We start from the raw sequence: 22,911 nt of genomic DNA, 5'->3' as shown, positions 1-22,911 counted from the left end.
CAGTGAGTCCGGGGAGGGAGGACGGGGCGGGCACCATTTTTTCTCTACACATCACGCCTCAGAGTGCGAGGAGTGGGCCTGAGCGGCCAGCGGGCGGAGGAGAAGGACAATCGAGATCACTAAATGGCAGAGGAAGTCAGGGGAACCCTCCCTTTTGTAGGCAAATAAAAACAAGGCAGAGACACAGAGGACTCTAGAACTTTTCCGGTCGAGCAACAACCTCAGAGGCCAAAAAAAAAGGGTGGGAAGCACCCAAAACTCAGAGACGTCGGGGTAGATGGGACTGCTCCAATATGCAAAGACCAGAGGAAGAACGGTCTTGCCGTGAAGAGAAGACACAAGAGGTTCCTGAATAGGTGCATAGAAACAACACAGAGAGCACCTCAAGATAGGAGCAGGTCAAGCCATGGATACCTCATTTACTACTGGAATCACAGAATAATCCTGAAGGATCCTGAAACAACGACAAGAGGAGTAATACGGCACGGTAAAGTACTTTCTAGGCACTGGAGGGTCGAGACGGGCTAAGTCATTGGAGGGGCACAGACAACCACAGTAACCTTGACAACTAGAGCAGAACTGAAATGCCCCACTAATTAACCAGCAAACGAACGGCCATGAACAGCGAACGTCACCATCATATGCGCCGCTGCATAGCAGCGGCACACATAATGAACAAGCAAGTAACTACACAAACGACTGTGAGACCGTGATATCTTAGTGGACATACACCATCTCGACCCCTGTGTGAAGATGGGGAAACAAAAAATAGGGAAGGAAGCAACGGTTGCCCACGCCGAGAGAAGATACAAATGAGAAGACAGGGGGAACAGAGTCACCGACGCAACACAACAAAGTGATTCTGGCGGCCATACAGGACTCAAAGATAGCCCTGGCGAGTCAAATCGCAACACTTGCAGGGAAGGTAGGCCCTCTTCGGGATGATCACAACAAGCTGAAAGACAGGGTCAAAGCAACAGAAGTGATAATGCAAGAAACGACCCCACAAGTGAAAACACTTATGCAAAAACTCACACTTATAGACAATGAAGTGAGAATACTGGCCACAAAGTGGAAGATGCAGAAAGCCGGTCCCGGCGACCCAATATACACCTGGTGGGAGTCCCCAAAAAGGCAGAGGGCCCATCAATAAAACTTTACATAGAAACATGGCTGAGTGAGGTGGTACTATGAGGCACACCCACAAACTTATTTTCGGTGGAGTGGGCTCACAGGATACCCAAAACAAATAATATTGCAACTGATGAACTTCAAGGACAGAGATGTGATCCTCCAGGAGACACGAAAAAGGGGCCCCTGGAAAATTGAGGGGAAAGAGATAAACATTTACCCAGACTACACAAACCAAGTAAAGACACAACAGGCAACATTTGTTGCAGCCAAGAAAGTCCTCCGACAGAATGGCATCAAATACGTACTGCTGAACCCGGTGAAACTTCGGATCGAATACAAGAAACAAACACACTTTTTGTGAATGCCTCTAGAGACCGGGGAAGAGATAGAGATGCGGGGCCTCCGCCAAGCCAACAGACAAGAACAAGAGGGCATCAAGACCTTGGCGATGAGTAAAAAGAAAATCGGGAGGGTAGGACTCCGGCGGGGACCGACCTCTGTGCCGTCACAGGAACAAATAAAAGCTGCGCAGAAGAAAGCTGTAAAGGACCTTTGGGGAACAACTGAGATACAAAGGAATGACAGCTGGAGGGAATCAGAGAAGGACACTGGTGGAAATGGGACAGAGCATTCGCGGTCGGGGACAGAATCTGAGACGGAACCGCCGCCTCAAGTGACCCCAATGATTGCAGACATGCTGGGCTAATAGACTTTTCTGCAAACACTGATCACAAACAGTATATCCTGGAGACATAGCCCAGCAAAAAAAGACTAGGGGGGGTCAGGAGGGTCATGGGGGAGACCTTTGGGACCCATTTGTCTGATCCCGCCCTTCTCCCCGTACACCCCTCAGAGATAGGGGGGCAGCACAAGAACAATGGACAAGGACAGACGAACTATGTCATTGGCAAAAATCCATGCCTCGGCAAGATGACAATAGGGAATCAGGATCTCCAGTCAGGGGTTCGGGTAAACACATACCATGAATTGGGAGGGTGGTTAGTTCTACCATCACAGCATGGTAAGGTAGGGTTGGTGGGTAGTTGGGGGGAAAAGTTTACAAATTGTTTCATATAAAGGTGGGATAACGAATTTGAAATCGGTACAAAGGATAAGGGGAAAACACAAGGAAACCTTCCCCTTAAAACCAACAATAGACTAATATTGATAACACCACTACCATGAGTACTGAGAAATTATCTATCCTCACTTGGAACGTTAATGGACTAGGAAACAAACATAAAAGGAGCCTCATACATAAAGCCATAAGAAGAGGCAAATCAGATATTATATTTATGCAAGAAACACATCTGTTGGATACACAACATAAAGCTATGGAAAGGGATAAATACAGACTAATAGGACACACACAGTTTATATCAGGATCTAGGGGGGCCCAATACTTATCAGAAAGGGTCTCCCATTCCACACCACACACACATGGGCAGACCCAAACGGCTGTTATATAGCAGTAGTTGTGACATATAAACACATGCCTGTACTGCTTATTAACGTATATCTACCCCGGGTCTACAAGGAGGGATACTTATAACAATTGGTACAATACTTACAACATCACCACCAGCATCGCTCCTACTGGCAGGTGATTTTAACATGGTGATGAAGACGGAGTTGGTCAGAGCTAGTACATCAAGGTCAGGATGCCCCAATAGGGGGAAACTGGAAGGCTTTGCGCAGGCAATGGGCTTATGTGATGTGTTACGGTTCTTACATGGACAAAAGAGAGGGTACTCTTACTACTCGGCCATCCACAATACGCACTCTCGCCTGGACTATTTTTTGACCGCGTGGACATGCTGCTGAGAATTAAAATGACAGAATACAGAGCTAGTGGAATTAGTGCTCATGCCCCACTGTAGATGGCAGTGTCTGTGAGCCCCAGACTACCAGGAAAAGAATGGTGCATGCAAACATGGCGATTGCAGAATACAAAGGTGTTTGAGGGCCTAGAGCAAGCCACTCGGAGCTACTTCGCCAAGAATAGGGGATCAGCTGTTAGTCTCCACTCGGGGAGCCGGGCTGCGTCGTTCCGGTTTGGTGTGCAGTGATTTTCTCACCACGGCAGGCTATGCATCAATTTTCTGCTGCACAAGGAGTTCTTTGCAGAGATGAAGACCCTCATTATGAACATGGCAGTCCGGATCACCATGCCAGCGGTGGCGGAAATTACCGCCACCAGCATGGTGGTCCAGACTGCCATATAATATACACATGGAGACCGCCACAGGCGGAACTCCGACACCGCCAGGCTTCACCACAAAGCAGCCTGACGATGGCGGAGTTCCTTATCCGACAGGGAAGCGCTGCAAGCATCGCTGGCCGCCGGATAATAAACCTGTTTTCCCCCAGCCTTTCCCTAGTGGTTTACCCCGTCAGGGAAAGGCTGGTGGAATGGGAGCCCTGGGCTCCCCCTGCGGCCTCTGCACTGCCCATGTAGTTGGCATGGGCAGTGCAGGGTCCCGGTGCACAGCCCTGTCGTGCATGTCACTGCTGGATTTATGGGCATAGATATGCGCGAAGGGTGCTGCTGCACCCGCCGCACTGCTACATTGGAGACGGCTCCATGTGGAGTTGTCAGCAATGTACAGGCCCAGCTTTCCGCTGGGCCGGCTGGCGGAAACACTGTTTCCACCTGCCAGCCCAGCGGAATGTTGTTAATTGGGCCTGTCGGGTGTTCAAATTGCTGGTGGGCGTTGTTTGGACTGCCAGCACCAAACTCGGTGGGATTTCCCACCGAGTTCGTAATGAGGGCCGAAGTCTTTTTGGCCCTGAGACTTCAAAAAACAGGAGGCAAGCTAAATCCAAGCCCTTGGGGAGCACTTCTCAGCAGAGCCAGAGGGCAGCAAGGCAGCAGGGCAACAGCAAAGCAGTCCAGGTGAGTCCTTTGGGGAGCCAAACAGTTCCTCTTGGCAGGTTGCAGGTTCTGGGGCAGAGGGTCTGTCCCAAGGAGCATCTTGAAGTGTCCAGAAGGGTATGGCTTCAGGAGTGTCTGAGTTGGTAGGGTCAGAGGCCCTGGTTAAATACCCGAATGTACCTTTGAAGTGGAGAGACTTTAAAGGGTTTCTTAGAAGTGCACAAGGTCCCCTTTCAGTTCCATCCTGTCTGCCCGGGTCCCAGTAGGGGGTTTGACAGTCCATTGTGTGAGGGCAGACCACTGCACTTTGACATGTAAGTGTCAGGCCCTCCACTCTCCCAGCCCAGGAAAACCCATTCAGTATGCAGATGTGTGCAGGTGTGACTGATCATCCTGTGTTTGAGGTTGTCTGAGTGAAATGCACAAGGCAGCTGTCATCTAACCTAGCCAGACGTGGATTGGAAGGCACAGAAGGATTTCAGTGTAGAGGAATGTTCACTTTCTAAAAGTGTCATTTCTAGAATAGTAATATTAAATCCAACTTCACCAATAAGCAGGATTTTATATTACCATTCTGGCCATACTAAATATGACCTGGCTACTCCTTTCAGATCAGAATCTACCACTCAAACAGTATGTGAGGGTAGCCCTAATGCTATCCTATGATGGAGCAGGCCTCACAGCTGTGTAAAACGAATTTAGGAGTTTTACGCTACCAGGACATATAGAACACACTTATTCATGTCCTGCCTTTTACCTACATAGCACCTTGCCTAATGGGCCACCTAGGGTCTATCTTAGGGGTGACTTATATGTAGAAAAAGAGGAGTTTAAGGCTTGGCAATTACTTTTAAATGCCAAGTTGAAGTGGCAGTGAAACTGCACACACAGGCCTTGCAGTGGCAGGTCTGAGACACAGTTAAGGGCTACTTATGTGGGTGGGACACCCGGTGCTGCAGGCCCACTAGTAGTATTCAATTTAAGGCCCTGGGCACTTGCTAGGGACTTACAAGTAAATTCAATATGTCAGTTTGGTAAGAGTCAATGTCACCATGTTTGAGGGAGAGAGCATATGCACTTTAGCACTGGTTAGCAGTGGTAAAGTGCACAAAGTCCTAAAGCCAGCAAAAATGAGGTCAGAAAAAGAGAAGGAGGAAGGCAAAAAGTTTGGGGGTGACCCTGCAGAAAGGCCATTTCCAACATATGGGGTAGCCAAACCTAGGGCCTAGTGGAACTACTTGAAAAGCCAGGATGTCAGCATCTTCTTGGAATTTAAGAAGTGCAGAGGAGACTCTTATTTGTAGTGGCAGGTTATTCCACACCTTAGGACTGTCATATCTGATTTTCCTTATCTGTGGGATGTGTGCAAGTAGGTGTCCAGACAAGCATAGTTGTCTGTAAGTTTTGTAGAAGTATTTGCGATTGTTGACGTATGCTGGGAGATGGTTGTGTAATATCTCCAAAGTGAGTGTGGCAAGATTGAATTATGTTTGCACATGGGGAGCCAGTGGAGATCCTTCAGTTGTGAGTGGGGATGAGAAGCTGAGAGTGATTCTTGCCTCTGAGTTCAGAATAGTCTCATGGCTCCCTTCTTTTATGTAGTAGAGCAAGATAATTATTTTTGGAAGAGCATTCAATTTAAAACATGGAAAACTGTAGGTCAAGCCTTTTCTAAGGTATTACATACATATGGAATGGCTTAACAGTAAAATTAGACTTTGAAATCTGTGTTTGCCTTCAGGAAGGAACTGAAAGCTTACCTCCTGAAATGCAAATCGATTTTGGAATTTGTTTGTCCACTTTAGTTTTCTTTATAATGCAGGTTCTACCCCCTTCTCTCCTTCATTTGAAACCAAAAAAACATCTTTCCTAACAGATTTGGGAACGAAAGGAGCATGGCAAGAAATTGGTGGCATGCATTCCCCACACACCTCCCTTTGAGCCCTATTATAGGTTTGGTGGATGGGAAAGCCCGTCTGCCACACTCCTGATAGGGTGGCTGCCGCCTACTCAGCCACCTCCCTGCCGGTGTTATTAAGAGTTCCCTGCTGGGTTGGCAGGCAGAACCCTTAATTTTTGCCCGCTGGCCTAGCAGGAAACAGACTACAGCATTGTTTCCAGCTCGTAACCAAGCAGGTGGCAATGCTGTTGCCTGCAGGTTGCACCAGCACACTCGTAATGTTCACTTTCTGCAGTGCAGACAGTGAACATTGCAATGATGCTGGCCAGGTGGCCCCCTGCACTGCCCATGCCAAGTACATGCCCCCTCCACCCATTCTCTGCCAGCCTTTCCATGGCTATTCTACCGCCATATAACTGCAGGTGAACAAGGGGGTAGTAATCTCTAGGGGAGCGCTGCCCTGGCAGATTAGGACTGCCACCAATCTTCAGATCCTGGCAGAGCTGGCAGTTCCCCTGCAGCCCGACTGCCGGAGTTGTAATGTGGTGCCACACTTGTAATCGGGCCCTTTGGTTTGTCTCCGGCTCTGTGGTGATTACCTATACTGCCACTGTAGATGTATTTATTTTAGGCCATGGTACACAGCAGAAACAGATAGGAAAACAACTTGGAGTGATAGAATGTAACAGCCAGTTGCCACAACTTACTTTTAGAGCTGTAAGCTTTTTTGAGAAGTACTTTTTGATTCAATCACTGTGGTCACTGTGGTCACTGTGATCTCTGACATCTTGGCAGAAGCAATGACTAGCAGTCTTATCTGACATGGCTCTGACTGGGCTACATTTGTGATCTATGAAGTCCTCTCCCATCAAGACTGCTGTTAGAAATGGGGTATCTAGTGGGCAGTGCTTTGCAGCCTGTCCAAGTAGGGACCCTCACTCTAGTCAGGGTAACAGAGTCACACATCTAAGATAACCCCTGCTCACCTCCTTGGTAGGCTGGCTCAAGCAGCTTATCTCAGAGGCAATGTGTAAAGTATTTGTACACACACTGAAAACACCACAAAAGTGCTCCACACCAGTTTCGAAAAGTAGCAAATATGTATCTGAGTAAAACAAAACTAAAATGACAAAACTCCAACTCAAGGAAAGATACACATTTTTAAAGATTAAATATAGCAATTTGAAACACACAGGGCCCAATTCATAAAGGTAAACTTGGACTTTTGTTCTACATTCAGACCAAAAGTCAAAGTTTATTAGTTTTTGGTGTTCACAAAGGTATGTTACGAGTAGTACCTTTACATCTGCAATCAGAACGGAACCTCCGTATTCAGAGCGAAACTCGATTCTAAGTGCGAAGATTCCACTCCGCACCCAGATTATAATCTCTGCACCCAGATTTTACTCCCCGCACCCAGAGTGGAATCTCCACACCCAGAGTGGAATCTCTGCACTCGGGGTGGTTCTCTGTGCCTGAGTGCAAAGAGTCCTGACTGAGTGCAGACATAACGATACAACCTGTAACTTATCTTTGTAAATACCGAAAAGATGTAAATGTCTAAGTTTGCCTTTGTGAATCAGACCCAATAGCTCCAACTGGGGCTATCAAAACTGCTTGACAGATTTGCTTTGAATAGACCGGTGCCACCCACGAGGGAGTGAGGGCTGGTCACAGAGTCCCACGGATCCCAGGTACAATACCTTGGAAACGATGAGGAAACAAAGACATTGCAAGGAGTTGTGTAGGTGGGACATCAATAAAGCTGGTGTGGCGTTCGTTCCTTACTGTAACCGAGGAGGTGAGGCATTGGTTCCTTACGGCTAGACAAGGGAGGTGAGGCATCAGTTCCTTACCGTTGCAGGGAATGTGATGCAGCATAGGTTGCGAGGCGTCGGATCCTTATGACAAGTTCGGATCAATGATTTCAGCAGGTCAAGACGTGAGGTGTCACCTTTGCGGTGTCACAATTACACCATGGGGCCATAGGTGATGCAGCAAAATCAGGGGCCATGAACGTCGGTGGTACAGGACATACGCTGTGGTGGGACTTCGAGGTGCTGCAGCCACATCAGATCTGTGTAGCAGGTCATGATAGTTGCCCTCAGCAGGGACCACTGCTCCGATGCAGGCAGCGGCACAGAGTCAGAGATCGCTGTGAGTTCAGAAGCCGCTCTGTAGTCGATGTGTTTAGTTTCTCCTTAGGTGTACCAGATCTAATTTCCAAGGGCCCAGGAACTGGATTTAGTACCACTTGACAAGTTGGACTCTCAGAAAGAGAGCCCAGGCACTGGTAGGTGAAGGCTTTGATGGCCCTCAGACGTCTTAACAGGAAGCAAGCTCAGCTCAAGCCCTTGGAGCACCTGGGAAAGCAGGATGTAGAAAGCACAGTCCAGACATTTCACTCACAGGACAGAGGCAGCAAGCAACAGGCCAGCACAACAAAGCAACAGGCAGACTGGCAGTCCCTCCTACAGTGCCCAGCTCTTCTTCCTGGCAGAATGTCCTCAGTCCAGAAGTGTTCTAATTTTGTGGTGTCCAAGGTCCAGTACACATACCCATTTCTGTCTTTGAAGTAGGCAAAATTCGATTTGTAGTGCACAAAACCATGCCTTTCATTGCCCAGGCCCCAGATATACTCCAGGGGGTTTGAGACTGCTTTGTATGGGGACAGGCATAGCTCAAGAAGACTCATCAGCCTGGTGATGGGCCATCACAATACGCAGTGCACACCTCAATTCGATTTGTCGGACAGTCTAAGGTGAATACACAAAGAGCCAACTGTCAACCTGTCCCAGACGTATATTCAGCAGACAGGCAGAGGCACAGAATGGCTAAGCAAGAAAATGTACTTTCATTTCTGACATTTAGTTGTATTGGTTGTTGTGGTTGATGGCTAATGATGCCCTGACAATAATTGGTTGCATTGTTTCTATGTATTCTGTGCATAAGCTAGACTCTGGGGCAACCTACAGCAGGGTGGTGAAAGTAGATTTAGTATTGGAGAGTATTTAGATAGGCCATAATTTAATTTGAAGATGGCCGCCACCGTTACTACATTGGTCATATGACTACCTGAATGCTCTATAATAATGAGACAGACAGCGTGTGGATCTTACTAACATGGACTGTGCTGATGGCCCAGATGTATATTTTATTTATTAACTTACTGAGGTTGACAACAGTATATTTACCATAATTACAACAGTTTCCAAACTCAGGGTATTAGTTAGGCATTTTTATCAGTTTAAGATGGCCACCATAGTCCCTGGAATGGTCACATGACCTTTCATTTCCTTATTTAAACTCACCGGAAAGGCCAGCAATGTTTGATTCTGACTCGCATGTGTTGAGCGGATGTGGATGGAGAAAAATGCTAGCGGTCCCATATTTAAAAGGTATGAGTACACTGAATGGAGGCAGAGTTTTTCTAGAGTTTATGTTGTATGACTGTTAGGCAATTCTAATATTTTAATCTTTGTAGATTTGTTTATCTGGGCATGTAGGTTGAAGTCCCCTGGTGTGTTGCTACAGAGCCTATTTTTACAACCTGTTATAAGTAGCAGAATATATAGCTATTCTAGTTGGCAGCCTGACACAGTGAACTTTTTGGTGCATGTTTGCTATGTTTTTAAAGTATTTTTTGAACTTTCATTGTCATATAGGTGGTGGCTTATACTAGTATCCACACTTGTGTTTTGGTGTTTTTTTGGGTTCAACAGGCGGTACACATGATGTGATTTCATAGATTGCACGTACTGTTTTTTCATTAATTTTTCTTATGTGTAGGTAATATTTAACAACACTGAGTCCTGATGATGGTCTGACAGACCTCTGGCTGCCACTACAGGCCGAAACGTCAACATTACCTTCTCATTTGACAAGTTGATTGTAAGTCCATGATATTTCTTGAATTGGGACTGAAAACTAGGCAATTATTGTGCATAACTGTGTCATGAGGAGGGTTATAACCGATTCCTGGATCTGCAGTTGCGATTCAATCTTATGATCTAGAGGGATTATATACAGTGTTGTTGTTTATGAAATGAACATTCGTTGGAATTGTTGTACATGTTTTTGAACTTCCCGATTCCTATTGAGTAATATATTGGATTTTATCAGTACAGAGTTTTTTTATTCGTTAATTGAAGAGAAGCATTTTTAAGTGAGACATTATCTGTACCCAGTCCCTAGGGGAATACTGCATTGCCCGTAAGAGTGTTCACTTTTTAAAAGTAGCATTTTCAGACTTACATTTCAAAAAACAACTTCTAAAAAAAATATGTATTTTTAAATTGTGAGTTCAGAGACCCCAAAATTCTTATCTCTATCTTCTCCCAATTGGAAACTACACTTAAAAGATAGTTTGAGGCAATCCTCTTTTTACCCTATGGGAGAAATAGGACTTGCAAAAGTGAAACATGAGTTTAGCAGTAATTCACTATCAGTACATGTAAAGCAGACCATAACATGTCCTACATTTTAAACATACTGCACACTGACCATGGGGCTTCCTTGGGCCTTCTATAGGGATGACTTGTATGTAGTAAAAGGGAAGGTTTGGGCGTGCTAAGTGGGTGCACTTAGCAGGTCAAAATAGCAGTTTAAAACTGCACATACAGACATTGCAGTGGCAGGTCTGAAACCTATTTACAGAGATACTCATGTGGGTGGCACAATCAGTGCTGCAGGCCCACAAGTACTATTTGATTTACAGGTCATGGGCACACCCGCTGTACTATACTTGGGACCTACTAGTAAATCATATATGCTGATCATGGATAAACTAATCGGTAATACAATTTAGATAGGGAGCATATCCATTTTAGCAGTGGTTTGCCATGGTACATGGATAAACTCATCGGTAATACAATTTAGATAGGGAGCATATCCATTTCAGCAGTGGTTTGCCATGGTAAAGTGCCCACAATCCTCAAGCTAAGAAAAACAGGTAAGAAAAAATAGGAGGAAGAATGTTTGGTGATAACCCTTCAAAAAGGGCCAAGTTCAACAACTACCATGAACAGGTTTGTGCGCCTGCTTGGAAGACTTCCTACCCAAGAGAGAAAGATCTGTAACAGCTGGGCTAGTCAATAAGGGAGCTGGTAAGCAGCATGCACACTAAGGTGCAAAGTTACAAATAATTGGCGTAGGGCAGCACCTCAAGTCTTTTTGCTGCACTGCCCTAGGCCAATTTGAAAGGGCAGGAATGCACCATATTTTCAAGGTATGGTGCATTCATGTTCTTTAAATCAGCACCAGTGCACAATTTGATGCCTATCACCATTACAGTCACCCTTGCACCATGGTGTCTGCGTGGTTGGCAGCATTTTATTTTGGAGGAAGGGACACCGTTCTGTACCTTTCTACACAAAAAACAATCCATGGAGGCCTTTTCCTCCTTTTATGTGTTTCTGGGGAGGAGTACAGTTTCGATGCAGTCCCAGATTTCCAGATCCTTCTAAATCTGGGAATGCATCAAAACCCATGTGTGTTGAATGGGAAAACCAACTGTAACACCCATGGAATGCCCCGTGACACAGTGTAAGACAATCTAGTGACTTGTTCTCTGTTGCCTTATACAACACCTATGAGGCCAAGAAAAGCCACGCAAAGTGGCTTTGTGTGGCCTCGTAAATATGGGTCTGCACTGCCAGAGCAGCAAAAAAAATGAAGAATATCTGGCGCAAGGGGCTTGTAAATATGTGCCTAAGTGTATTTTCTTTATTGGGTCATTTCTCTGGTGAGCAATACATAGAGTGGTTATCATTCCAGTAAAAAGCAAAGGCCCAGATTAACATAACTTTCAACCATCGCAAAGCAGCATCAACAGTCACTGTGCTGCATTGCATGAGAAGGAGAGAGAAGAAAAGCATTAGTCAGTCAGTCAAAAGAACTTTATTTCGGCTACAGGAGCCACAAAAGCACAGCAACAATACATAATTACACGGGATAAAATAAAATATATACAATACATAGATAAAATAATAAAACTAAATTAAATGAAATGCACTCCCAGAGCAAGTTAGTACATTCTTGCTAAAACCATTATACAGATAGATGTTTCCCTCTGACAATCCAACTTGCCCCAAGGAATTTGGCAAGAGCAATCACTAGCATCGGGCGAGTGTCTGATCTGAGAATTCGGAGGGCTGAGTCAGACCCGAAAACTCCCAGCAGTCTACAAGCTGGGGCCAGCCATTTCCTGCGTGAGGCAGTGTATGCAGGGCAGACAAATAGGACGTGTGGGAGGTTTTCAATGGGTGCTTTACAAGCTGGGCAGATGGTTGTTTCATCATGCGACCAGCGACTAGTAAATAGTCTTAATGGCAGGGTGCCAATACGGAACTGGAAATACAACTTCCTTTCTATTGGCACCGTGATTATGTCCCAGAAAGCCTTATATTTGCACGTCTCTTTTAGGTTGGCGAAGTCACATGATAGTGTAGATTGAAAGTCTGTCCTCATTTCTTCAGAGTCTACCATGTGCCAGTACAATTTTTTGAGGTCATTTTTTGAAGAGAAGGATGTAGTGGTTGGAGAATCCCAGAGTTCTGTAAGCCCAAGTGAATAAAGTAGCCCCTTGATGTGTCTCGACCAGGGGATACTATGTAAGTGGTCGGTTTCTAAGATGACCTGCAGGGCTATAGTAAAAGAGGCAAGCTCCGGGGTGGTCCAAAGACGCCGCTAATACAAGAGGGGAGGCGGGCTTTGTGGACAATGTGTTTCATGCCTAGGTCTTTAAAAAGGGGAAACAGTGGAGTACTCGGCAGGAGGGATACTAGATTTCTTAAGAAATAATTTTCAGAAATCTTTATTTCTTGGGCTTTGGCATAGCCCCAAAGTTCAGCCCCGTAAAGGGCTGAGCTCACTGCCTTGGTTTCATATATCTGGATTGCAGGGCGTATTGGTTTAGTATGTGAGAGGTTAAAGTCCTTTAACCCCCCGTTGTTTGCTTTATCATTAGTGCTTGCTTTGCAATATGTGATTTCCAAGAAATTATTTCAGTTAACATTATGCTCAGGTAACTAAAAGTTCCAACCTTTTCAAGTGGGGTTCCCTCGAGAATGAACTTTCCTCTAAAGGATCTGTGGATTAAGCATCATCAATTTCGTTTTAGAAGCATTGATTTCAAATCCCTGTGTTGAGCAAAATTCCTCAAAACACACGAGGAGTATGCGTAATCCACTCGGCGTCTTGGATATCAGGAGTGTTTTGCCTGCAAAGAGCAAGACTAGAATTTTCTGTGTGCCTAGCGTTGGTGCGTCAGCCTCCAGTCTGAGTAAAGAGGGGACGATTTTATCAATGTACAGGGAGAACAGGGTGGGGGGAAGGACACACACTTGCCGCACACCCCTTGACACCTGAATTCTGTCAGTTAGCTGCCCCCTGTCGTCCCACCTGACACATGCATAGTTACCCTCATGGAGCCGAGTTAGTAATACAAGAATGTACTCGGGATTCCCATTAGGGAAAGAACTTCCCACAACTTGTTACGGGGTACTAGTTCAAATACGGATTTCAAGTCCACAAAAGCAACATACAGGTTCCCTTTGCCAATAAAGATGTTCTTCCAATATAAAAGCAGAAACCTGAGGGCTTGCTCAATGGTAGATTTTTTTTGCGAAAAACTGCCTGGAGGGGACTAAGGATGTTGCGTTCCGTCATCCAGTCTTGAATCTTGCCCAGAAGGCAGTGACATAACATTTTCTGCACACAATCTATTAAGCTAATTGGCCTACAGTTAATCGGGAGGCTTCTGTTCCCCTGTTTAAAAATCGGGACAACAATGGCCCCCTTCCAAGACTCAGGGATTGGGGCCTCAGATGCTATTGCATTCGCTATGATGGTAATAAATCTTGACCAGATTGCTATATCGGTTAAAAATAGGTCTGCTGGAATACCATAACCAGGTGCCCTATCGCGCTTTAGAGTCCCTAAAGAATATGCTATGCCCGCTTGGGAAAATAGTTGCAGCACTGGAGGGGTGGGTGTTAGGTTAATATTTGAGCAAATGTCCTTATGTCCAGAGGTTGCGATATCATGGTCGTAAGAGTACAACCCACTAAAGTGGTCTACCCAGTCCTTTGGTGCAATATTAGTTGTAATGTTCAATTCGCTGTTTGCTGGGCCGCGTGCTGCCAGGGATCAAAATGTGCTGCAGTTCCTCGCTTGTGCGGCGTCATTAAGTGCTACCCACCACTTGTCATTTTGCTCACGCTTAGCTTTGTTGATAGCTGATTTGTAAGACTTTCTGGCTGAGTGAATTGCATTTACATCCTTAGATTTGATAGCTTGGATTAAATGCTTGCTTGAGGAATGGCACTCTTTGTTAAACCAGTGATGCCTACCCTTGAGCCTCTTACTATCAGAGGCTATGTCAGCTGAGAAGAGGGCCTCAATGCCCTTGAAACATGAGGTGTCAGTTAAGCTCCTTTTCTCATTGGAGATCGCGGAACCCACCTCTAAGCCCATCAATGCGGTCCTCAAGGTGTTGTTAGCAGCATGAGTGTAGGTCGAGCCAGAACCTTGTTCCACTTTAGGTAGTGTTTGTCATTAACCAGACTAATTCCCTTTGGTTCTTTTACTGAGGCGTTGATCATGGACAGGTGGTTCCACAATGCTGACATGTGGACTGAGAGAGGATTATGGTCACTTTCAGATCTCTTAATAACCATCATGTCAATGACTAGAGGCCATAATCTTATATTGACTAGACAATAATCAATTCTACTAGTATGATTGAATTTGTTATACATCTGACAACCCTTTGCGTCTTATTTGGTCCTGCCATTAAGTGCCCTAACTCCAAATTCCATAGTCAGTGATTTTACTTGGACAGAAACCTGTGACCACCTTTTAATGGAAGGGATATCCAGGGCGGGGATAGAGCATACCCGATCCTCCTTGTGGGTGGACCCAAGATCATCCCAGTCAATAGGTTCACATGTGACATTGAAGTCGCCTGCCACAATGATTTTGTGATGCCAAGGACAGTTTTGCAAAAATGCCTCTACAATGCAGAGGGTTTTGGAAACCTGACCCCCCCCAAACTGCATCAACCCCGAATGATAGGCGAAGACCGGAGGTCAGGGGAATCAATGGATAGCTGTGAAATACAGCAGTTTAGTGATGTTCTAGTCCAAATGGCTAGACCCCTGGAGGGGCTTTCCCTGGTACTAGGCAAAGCAGGGATATAAAAGTTTTAATAGCCAGTTCGAAAGAGTGGGTCGGTCGACTATGTCTCTTGAAGAAGACATATGTCGTGCTTCTCAATAAAGGAGGTAAAGGAAGGGAGGGGGAGGAGAGATCTCAGACCTGCCACATTCCATGAGGCAAGTCATACCCCGGTGGTTGGATGGACTGCCCTGTCCACTGATATATTTGAAAGTTTAGTTACTAGAGGTTAGTTTGACAGGTGGGGTTGCTTGAGAGGAGAGGGGTCATTATCACTATTGCCCAGTGAATCCTGTATCAAGTGATAACCATCTGGGGGACCTGACCTTGTCCTAGGTGAGGTAATCTAATGCTTTGCTATTTGTTCCTGGATTAATAAGTGAGGTTCATGAGGGAGGGAATGTACAATGTTATCACAGCTATGCAATGGGTCACGGGCAGTCTGGTGGAGTCTGTAAGGAGATGAAACGCAGGTTCTTATGGTGGCAATATTGGGGACTACAGCCAGATCAGGCACAGTTGTTTCATGTAAGTCAGGGGGAAGTTCAACATGTATTTCAGATGGTACTTCAAGTCAATCATTCTCACTGAGAGCAGATGGATTACCTGTTGGGCAGTGGAAGGGACAAACCCTATAGTGTACGGGTGGACTAGGGTATTTGAACTGGATACAGGATTGCCCTGGAGCACTTGTCCTTGTGACTAGGGCCACCAATTTGTCCACCATGCTCCTATCCCTAAATGTCAACTGTAGAATGTCAAAGTGTGTACCTAGTAAGGCCTTCTGACTGCATCAATTATATCCTCATGTATTACAAAGTAACAGCCTCTTACATGGCAAATCCAATGAATTGCCTTATTTCTAATAGAATCTCCCCTTTCTCTTTGTGCCAGTGGGGGTAGCTTGGGAACATTGACCATTAGAACAGTGTTTTTGGATTAAAGTCGGTCAATGACGGGTTGTGCAGTGTATTTAGGGACAGTGTTGCTTGTGGATTTTGTGATTTGATAGCAGGCATCACATGCCTTCCCAGCTCCGAAGCTATTGTATGGGGGGGCTGATCGGAATTCTTGATCTTAGCATCTGTTTGCAGGTATTGTGGGCAATGTCATCATGGTACCTGATTGGTTTGGCATTAGGCTGCGGTTATGATTTATGGAGGTCGTGATGTCTGGAGAAAATAGCTGCTTGACTATTGCAGTTAAGGAATTAACCATAGACTTGGCTTCCGACACCTCCTTCTTTAACTCTTGTATACATAACAAATGCTGTGCATTTGAATGGGCTGAGTGCTCATTTACATCTACTGACCCATCCACCCTAATGTCTGAGTCAGGGTCGTCAGGTGAGTCTGAGATATTTATTAAAGGGGTGAAGCGGTTGATACACTGAATAGGATCGCTGGGATCAGTTGGAGGCTTATCTGCTGATAATGGGGGAGCATGGGTGAAGACATTCCTACCCTCCCCTTGCCCTGTGGAGGCTATAACCTGTTAGCCACGTTTTACAAATATGTCAGAAATGTTCTTGTGACCAGCCCCCTTCCTGACTGGGGAGCACTCGCCCCCAGTTCCGTTGAGGCCGATGTCCGGGGAGGAAGTTAAAATTCCTTCACATTCATCAAGAAGTTTGTCAGTTCTGTCCAAAACACAGTTATTAGCTGCATGCTTATGTCTTTTCCGCTTAGTTTTTAACACCGCCCCTGCCCCACCCTCTATTGCTTTCCTTTTACGCATTAAAGCTGTAATTGATGGGTACGTGTTCTATAGAGAGTTAGTTCAATGATACACCTACAAGAAGATGCAATAGTGGCAAGTGTCAACGGTGCCTGCTTAGAAAAATTGTTAGGGGGATGGCCCAGCCCAGCCTTCTCTGGGCTACCACGGGCGTTGATGGGCCCGCCCTTGGCCCGGTCTATGCCCGGGCATGTCCCAATACGTCACGCGCTGCAAAGTGCCCCCACACGCTATATGGCACTTGTTGGTCTGGTCAAGTGGATGCAGGTGCTGGTAAGATGGCTGCCTCCTGGGGCCACAACGCAGTCTGGGATATGTAGTCCCTTTCAGAGTTCCAGGCGCGTCCCGTGCCGTGAAGTGCCCCCACGCTATATATAGTGCTCGTTGGTCTGGTCAAGTGGATACAGGTGATGGTAAGATGGTCGCCTCCTGGGGCCACAAAGCAGTCTGGGATATGTAGTCCCTTTCAGAGTTCCAGGCGCGTTCCATGCCCCAAAGTGCCCCTACATGCCATATAGTGCTCGTTGGTCTGGTCAAGTAGATGCAGGTGCTGGTAAGATGGCCGCCTCCTGGGGCCATAAAGCAGTCTGGGATATGTAGTCCCTTTCAGAGTTCCAGGCACGTCCCACGCCGCAAAGTGCCCCCACGCGCTATATAGTGCTCGTTGGTCTGGTCAATTGGATGCAGGTGCTAGTAAGATAGCCGCCTCCTGGGGCCACAAAGCGGTGTGGGATAAGTAGTCCCTTTCAGAGTTCCAGGTGCTCCCACACCGCAAAGTGCCCCCACACGCCATATAGCGCTCGTTGGTCTGGTCAAGTGAATGCAGGTGCTAGTAAGATGGCTGCCTCCTGGGGCCACAAAGGAGTCTAGGATATGTAGTCCCTTTCAGAGTTCCAGGCTCATCCCCAGCTTCTTTTTCTGTGAAGAGACCAGTGATTGCTCTCAGCGTGAGGTCACAGGCATAAGCATCATCAACAAATCGGGATGGCGCAGGGATCAGGGTGAAGTTGTGCTCTCATTGTGTTTCCGTGACCTGCGTTCATTTTATGTATGGGTCAAAAAATACAAAGAAGGAATAAGGTGATGGTGGTGAAATAAAGCTGTGCTTTGCAGCTAAACCCACAAGAGCCAGCTCTCTGCAAGCAGAGGAACTAGTGAGGCATATTTGTAGACCCAAGCCATCAAATTGATTCAATTTTGCCATCTTTGGCTGTGACTTAGCTTTGCTAGGAAAGCATTATATTTACAGAGATAGCACATTATCCTGTTCTCTCTCTAGCTTCGGAGCACACTTAGGCTGCCACACGCCACGTACACACCTTTGAGCCATAGTGCAAAGTTGTCTGTGTGAGTCGAGGATATTTTTGTTACTGGGAGGGTACACAGCCAGTACAAAATACAATGCTTAGTCTGAATTTTAAAACTTTTGCCGTATGTTGTACAGTGCAGCACACATGCAGAGTGGGAAAAGTTGCAAGAAGTAAAATAATTTCTCCTTTTTAATGCCTGCTTTCAAGTGGAGTTATTCTTTGGAGCAAAACCCTGTCTACTATTGGTACTAGACAGGGTTTCACATGTAAACCATGGGTGGTTAGTTTCTGGCAATTTTTCAGTGCAAAACAAGATGTGAGCTGGAATGTAAATCCCCACAAATATATTGTATCCTTTTGGTCACTTTGGTGATGCATTTTAGGGCAAATGTTTTTAATCTGAACCCTCAGATCCAATAAAGCCGAATGTTCACTAAAGCAAGGCCATTAAAGTAGAAAAGAAGAACAACCATCAAGCTGTCAGAGGGAAGTCTATAACTCTTATCGACTAGTGGAATAACATTTTTAAAAAGAAAGCATATCACCACCTAAACAAAGAGAAATAAAAGTGCTCAAAATGCAGTATGTTAAATTGCCTCTACATCCTGGCCATTTGAAGAATGAGTAGAGTACAATGCAACACCACTGGAAATAACTAAAGAAAATTAAATTATAGTAAATCTCGCAATGTGAGATACTATCCCCTTATTGATAGTGAAGATCCATTCAACTGGGAAAAAACTTTAGTTTTGAAAGGCATGATCATCATCAAAAGTACCTTTTCTCAGTTATAAACCATAAAAGCATCCATAAAATCAATAACAATAAGCCAGCCATTTCATAATGTATTTCATATGGGTGGCAGTGGTTAAAGGGGGAGTGGTCTAATTACATATTAGCACTTACCTACATTATGGAACTGTTAGACAACACATAAAAATTGCATGTACCCCTCTTTAAATGTCCCCAAAGCAAGATAGTTGAACTAGATACAAATCAGAAGGGGCCCAAAATGGGAAATGTGGGTCATAAAGACTTAAAAACACTTTTGCACTCCTAGGTAGCCTGTTGCATAGTCTATCAGATAAATGGTGCAACGTTGTTGCATGTAGATCAATCTGTTTGGGAACTATGAATAGCAGCATAGCAGCATATATACACATTTAAAATGGGGTGTGTTGGAAATGGCCTTTCTGCAGGGTCGCCCCCAAACTTCTTGCCTTCCTCCTTCTCTTTTTCTGACCTCATTTTTGCTGGTTTTAAGACTCTGCACACTTTACCACTGCTAATCAGTGCTAAAGTGCATATGCTCTCTCCCTAAAACATGGTGACATTGCTTCACACCCAATTGGCAAATTTAATTTACTTGTAAGTCCCTAGCAAAGTGCACTACATGTGCCAAGGGCCTGTAAATTAACTACTACTAATGGGCCTGCAGCAGTGGTTTTGCCACCCACATAAGTAGCCCTTAACCATGCCTCAGGCCTGCTACTGCAAGGCCTGTGTACAGAGTCACCGCCACTTCGACTTGGCATTTTAAAGTACTTGCTGAGCCTTAAACTCCCCTTTTTCTACATATGTCACCCTTAAGGTAGGCCCTAAGTAGCTCATGGGCAGGATACTATGTAGATAAGAGGCAGGGCATATGCTGTATGAGTGGTAGATTCTGATCTAAAAGGAGTAACTGGGTTCATATTTAGTATGGCCAGAATGGTAATAGAAAATCCTGCTTATTGGTAAAGTTGGATTTAATATTACTATTTAAAAAATGCCACTGTTAGAAAGTGAACATTTCTCGCCACTTAAATCCTTCTGTGCCATACAATCCACGTCTGGCTAGGTTACTTGACAGCTCCCTTGTGCATTTCACTCAGACAACCCCAAACACAGGATGCTCAGTCACACCTGCACACATCTGCTTACTGAATGGGTGTTCCTGGGCTGGGAGGGTGGAGGGCCTGACACTTACATGTCAAAGTACAGTGGCCTACCCTCACACAGTGGACTGCCAAACCCCCTAATTGGACCCTGGCAGACAGGATAGAACTGAAAGGGGACCTGGTGCACTTCTAAGCCACTCTTTGAAGACTCCCCCAATTCAAAGGCACATTAGGGTATTTAAACAGGGCCAACATACTCATTGGAACTGCCACTTTACCCCAGAACTTGTAGCCTGCCAAGAGGAAATGCCTGGCTGCCCAAAGGACTCACCTGGACTGCTTTTCTGAGAAGGACTGCTGCCTTGCTGTTGCCCTGCTGCCTTGTTGCCCTCTAGCTCTGCTGAGAAGGGCTCTCCAAGGACTTGGATTGAGCTTGCCTTCTGTTTTCTGAAGTCTCAGGTCCAAAAATACGTCATCTCTGCAAAGAACTCCTTGTGCAGCAAACAATCGACACACAGGCTGCTGGAATCGATGCACAGCCTGCACCGTGGTGAGAAAATCACCACACACCGATCCGAAATGACGCATCCCGGCTACCCAAGTGAAGATCGATGCAGCGCCAGCGTTGCCACCGAAACTTCAAAGCACAGCCCACTGGATCAACACATTACGGAGCCGGAATGACGCAGTCTGACTTCCTGCAAAGAGGAATAGATGCAGTGCCTGCTGTGAGACAGAAATGTCCCTGCATCGCCCACCAGATCGATGCAGCTCCTGTGACTTCGTCCCACACCCCCAGGATTTCTCCACATTGTCCCCGAGGTGTCCAAATACCTGCCACCTGAAGACAATCCAAGCCTGCACGCTGGAAATCGACACAAAGCCCTAGCTTTGTGGAAACATGTCAACGCATCGTCTGTGTGCACCCGGAAAAACCAACGCACACCTCCCAGTTTTCCACACATCTTCGCGGTCCCTTGCAGATAATTTAGACGCAAACCAGGTACTTTGTGCTTGCAAGAGACACTTAGGGGGAACCGCCAGAAGACCGTACCGCGGTCAAATGACCGCGGCGGTCATTCTGACTTTCCCGCTGGGCCAGCGGGCGACCGCCAGAAGGCCGCCCGCCGGCCCAGCGGGAAAGCCCCTTCAACAATGAAGCCGGCTCCGAATGGAGCCGGCGGAGTTGAAGGGGTGCGACGGGTGCAGTGGCACCCGTCGCGATTTTCAGTGTCTGCTAGGCAGACACTGAAAATCATTATGGGGCCCTGTTAGGGGGCCCCTGCACTGCCCATGCCTGTGGCATGGGCAGTGCAGGGGCCCCCAGGGGCCCCACGACACCCGTTCCCGCCATCCTGTTCCTGGCGGTTTTTACCGGCAGGACCAGGATGGCGGGAAGGGGGTCGGAATCCCCATGGCGGTGCTGCGAGCAGCGCCGCCATGGAGGATTCTTTGGGGCAGGGGTAAACCGGTGGGAAACCGCCAGTTGCCCTTTTCTGACCGCGGCTTTACCGCTGCGGTCAGAATTGCCCTTGAAGCACCGCCAGCCTGTTGGCGGTGCTTCCTCCGTCCCTGGCCCTGGCGGTCCATGACCGCCATGGTCGGAATGAGGCCCTTATTGTTTTTAAGAACTTAAGACTCTTTAGTCATTTTCTAAAGGGTTATTTCAGAGTGTACTTATCAAATCTTGATTGTTTTGACCTGCATTTAATCAGATAAATATTCTATATTTTTCTAAACCTGTGTGGTGTATTTTTGTGGTGTTTATATTACATTATTGAATGATTTATTGCAGAAATTCTTTACATATTGCCTTCTATGTTAAGCCTGACTGCTCAGTGCCAAGCTACCAGAGGGTGGGCAAGGGTAATTTGGATTGTGTGTGACTTGCACAGACTTGAGTGAGGGTACTTGCTTGAACAGGAGGTAACCTGACTGCCAACCAAAGACCCCATTTCTAACAGGGTGCAACACAAAACAATAAGCCAAATAAAAACACACAATGTAAAAAAAGCCCCTTTGACACATGGCTATAAAGTGCATAGCCACAAGGACTCTACATAAGGTATGTAATTTAGAATGGCAGCATATATATATGATCTAAGATAAGGTTATTCAGGCCATTGGAAACACATAGAAAGCATAAATGTAGGCTTTGGGATCCTAGATGTCAACTTGAGGCATTAGGTACGACATGCTACTGTGGGGGCATAGTGTTCGCACAAATAGTCCAACTCCAATGATGAAATTTGGCTACTGCGTGCACTGTTGCTTCATTTGTTTCAGCATGAAGCAGCCTAAGGGCAGTGAAACAGTCTCTTGTGCCAAGTTGTCTACAAATAGGTACAATTCACCTCTTCCTGGGGTGAGAGCAGCCTGGGCAAAAGAAAAATAGTATAACAGAGACTCATCTGCTGAAGGCAGACTGGGCATGTAGTGTCATGGCTGGTCACTCCCTTCCACATTTTGGTAGAAAAACAACACAGGTAAGGTGCCAAGCCAAAACTGGAGGTAAAATGTCCTTGCTTGAGGTTCGTAAAGTCAACAGTGAGAGAGCTTGATCTCATATCATGTACCTCTGTGCCCAATACATGTGCCCAATTTAGATCTTTTAGTGGGGTCTTTAAAAGTTGTTTTATTAGAGGCTCCATGCCCCAGGAGTCTCCTGCACCCAGTTCAATTAAAAGTGACTTCAGAGAGGTCAAACATTTAATCTTGCTTTCCTTATCCAGAGCCATTATCTCGTTAAAGGCATTGCAGTAGCTATTCAGGGCCGGTCTGCACCATTATTCTCAATCTAAATCTGGCCTTGTTTGAGATTACTTTTACACCAATCTACCACAGCAAAGAGAGAATGGGAGAGTGCTTGGAGAAATATAACATAGAGCTTAGGAAGTT

This window comes from Pleurodeles waltl, chromosome 8, assembly GCF_031143425.1.
Source record: "Pleurodeles waltl isolate 20211129_DDA chromosome 8, aPleWal1.hap1.20221129, whole genome shotgun sequence".
In the NCBI taxonomy this organism is placed as follows: domain Eukaryota; kingdom Metazoa; phylum Chordata; class Amphibia; order Caudata; family Salamandridae; genus Pleurodeles; species Pleurodeles waltl.
Note: the sequence above shows the minus strand (reverse complement) of the source record.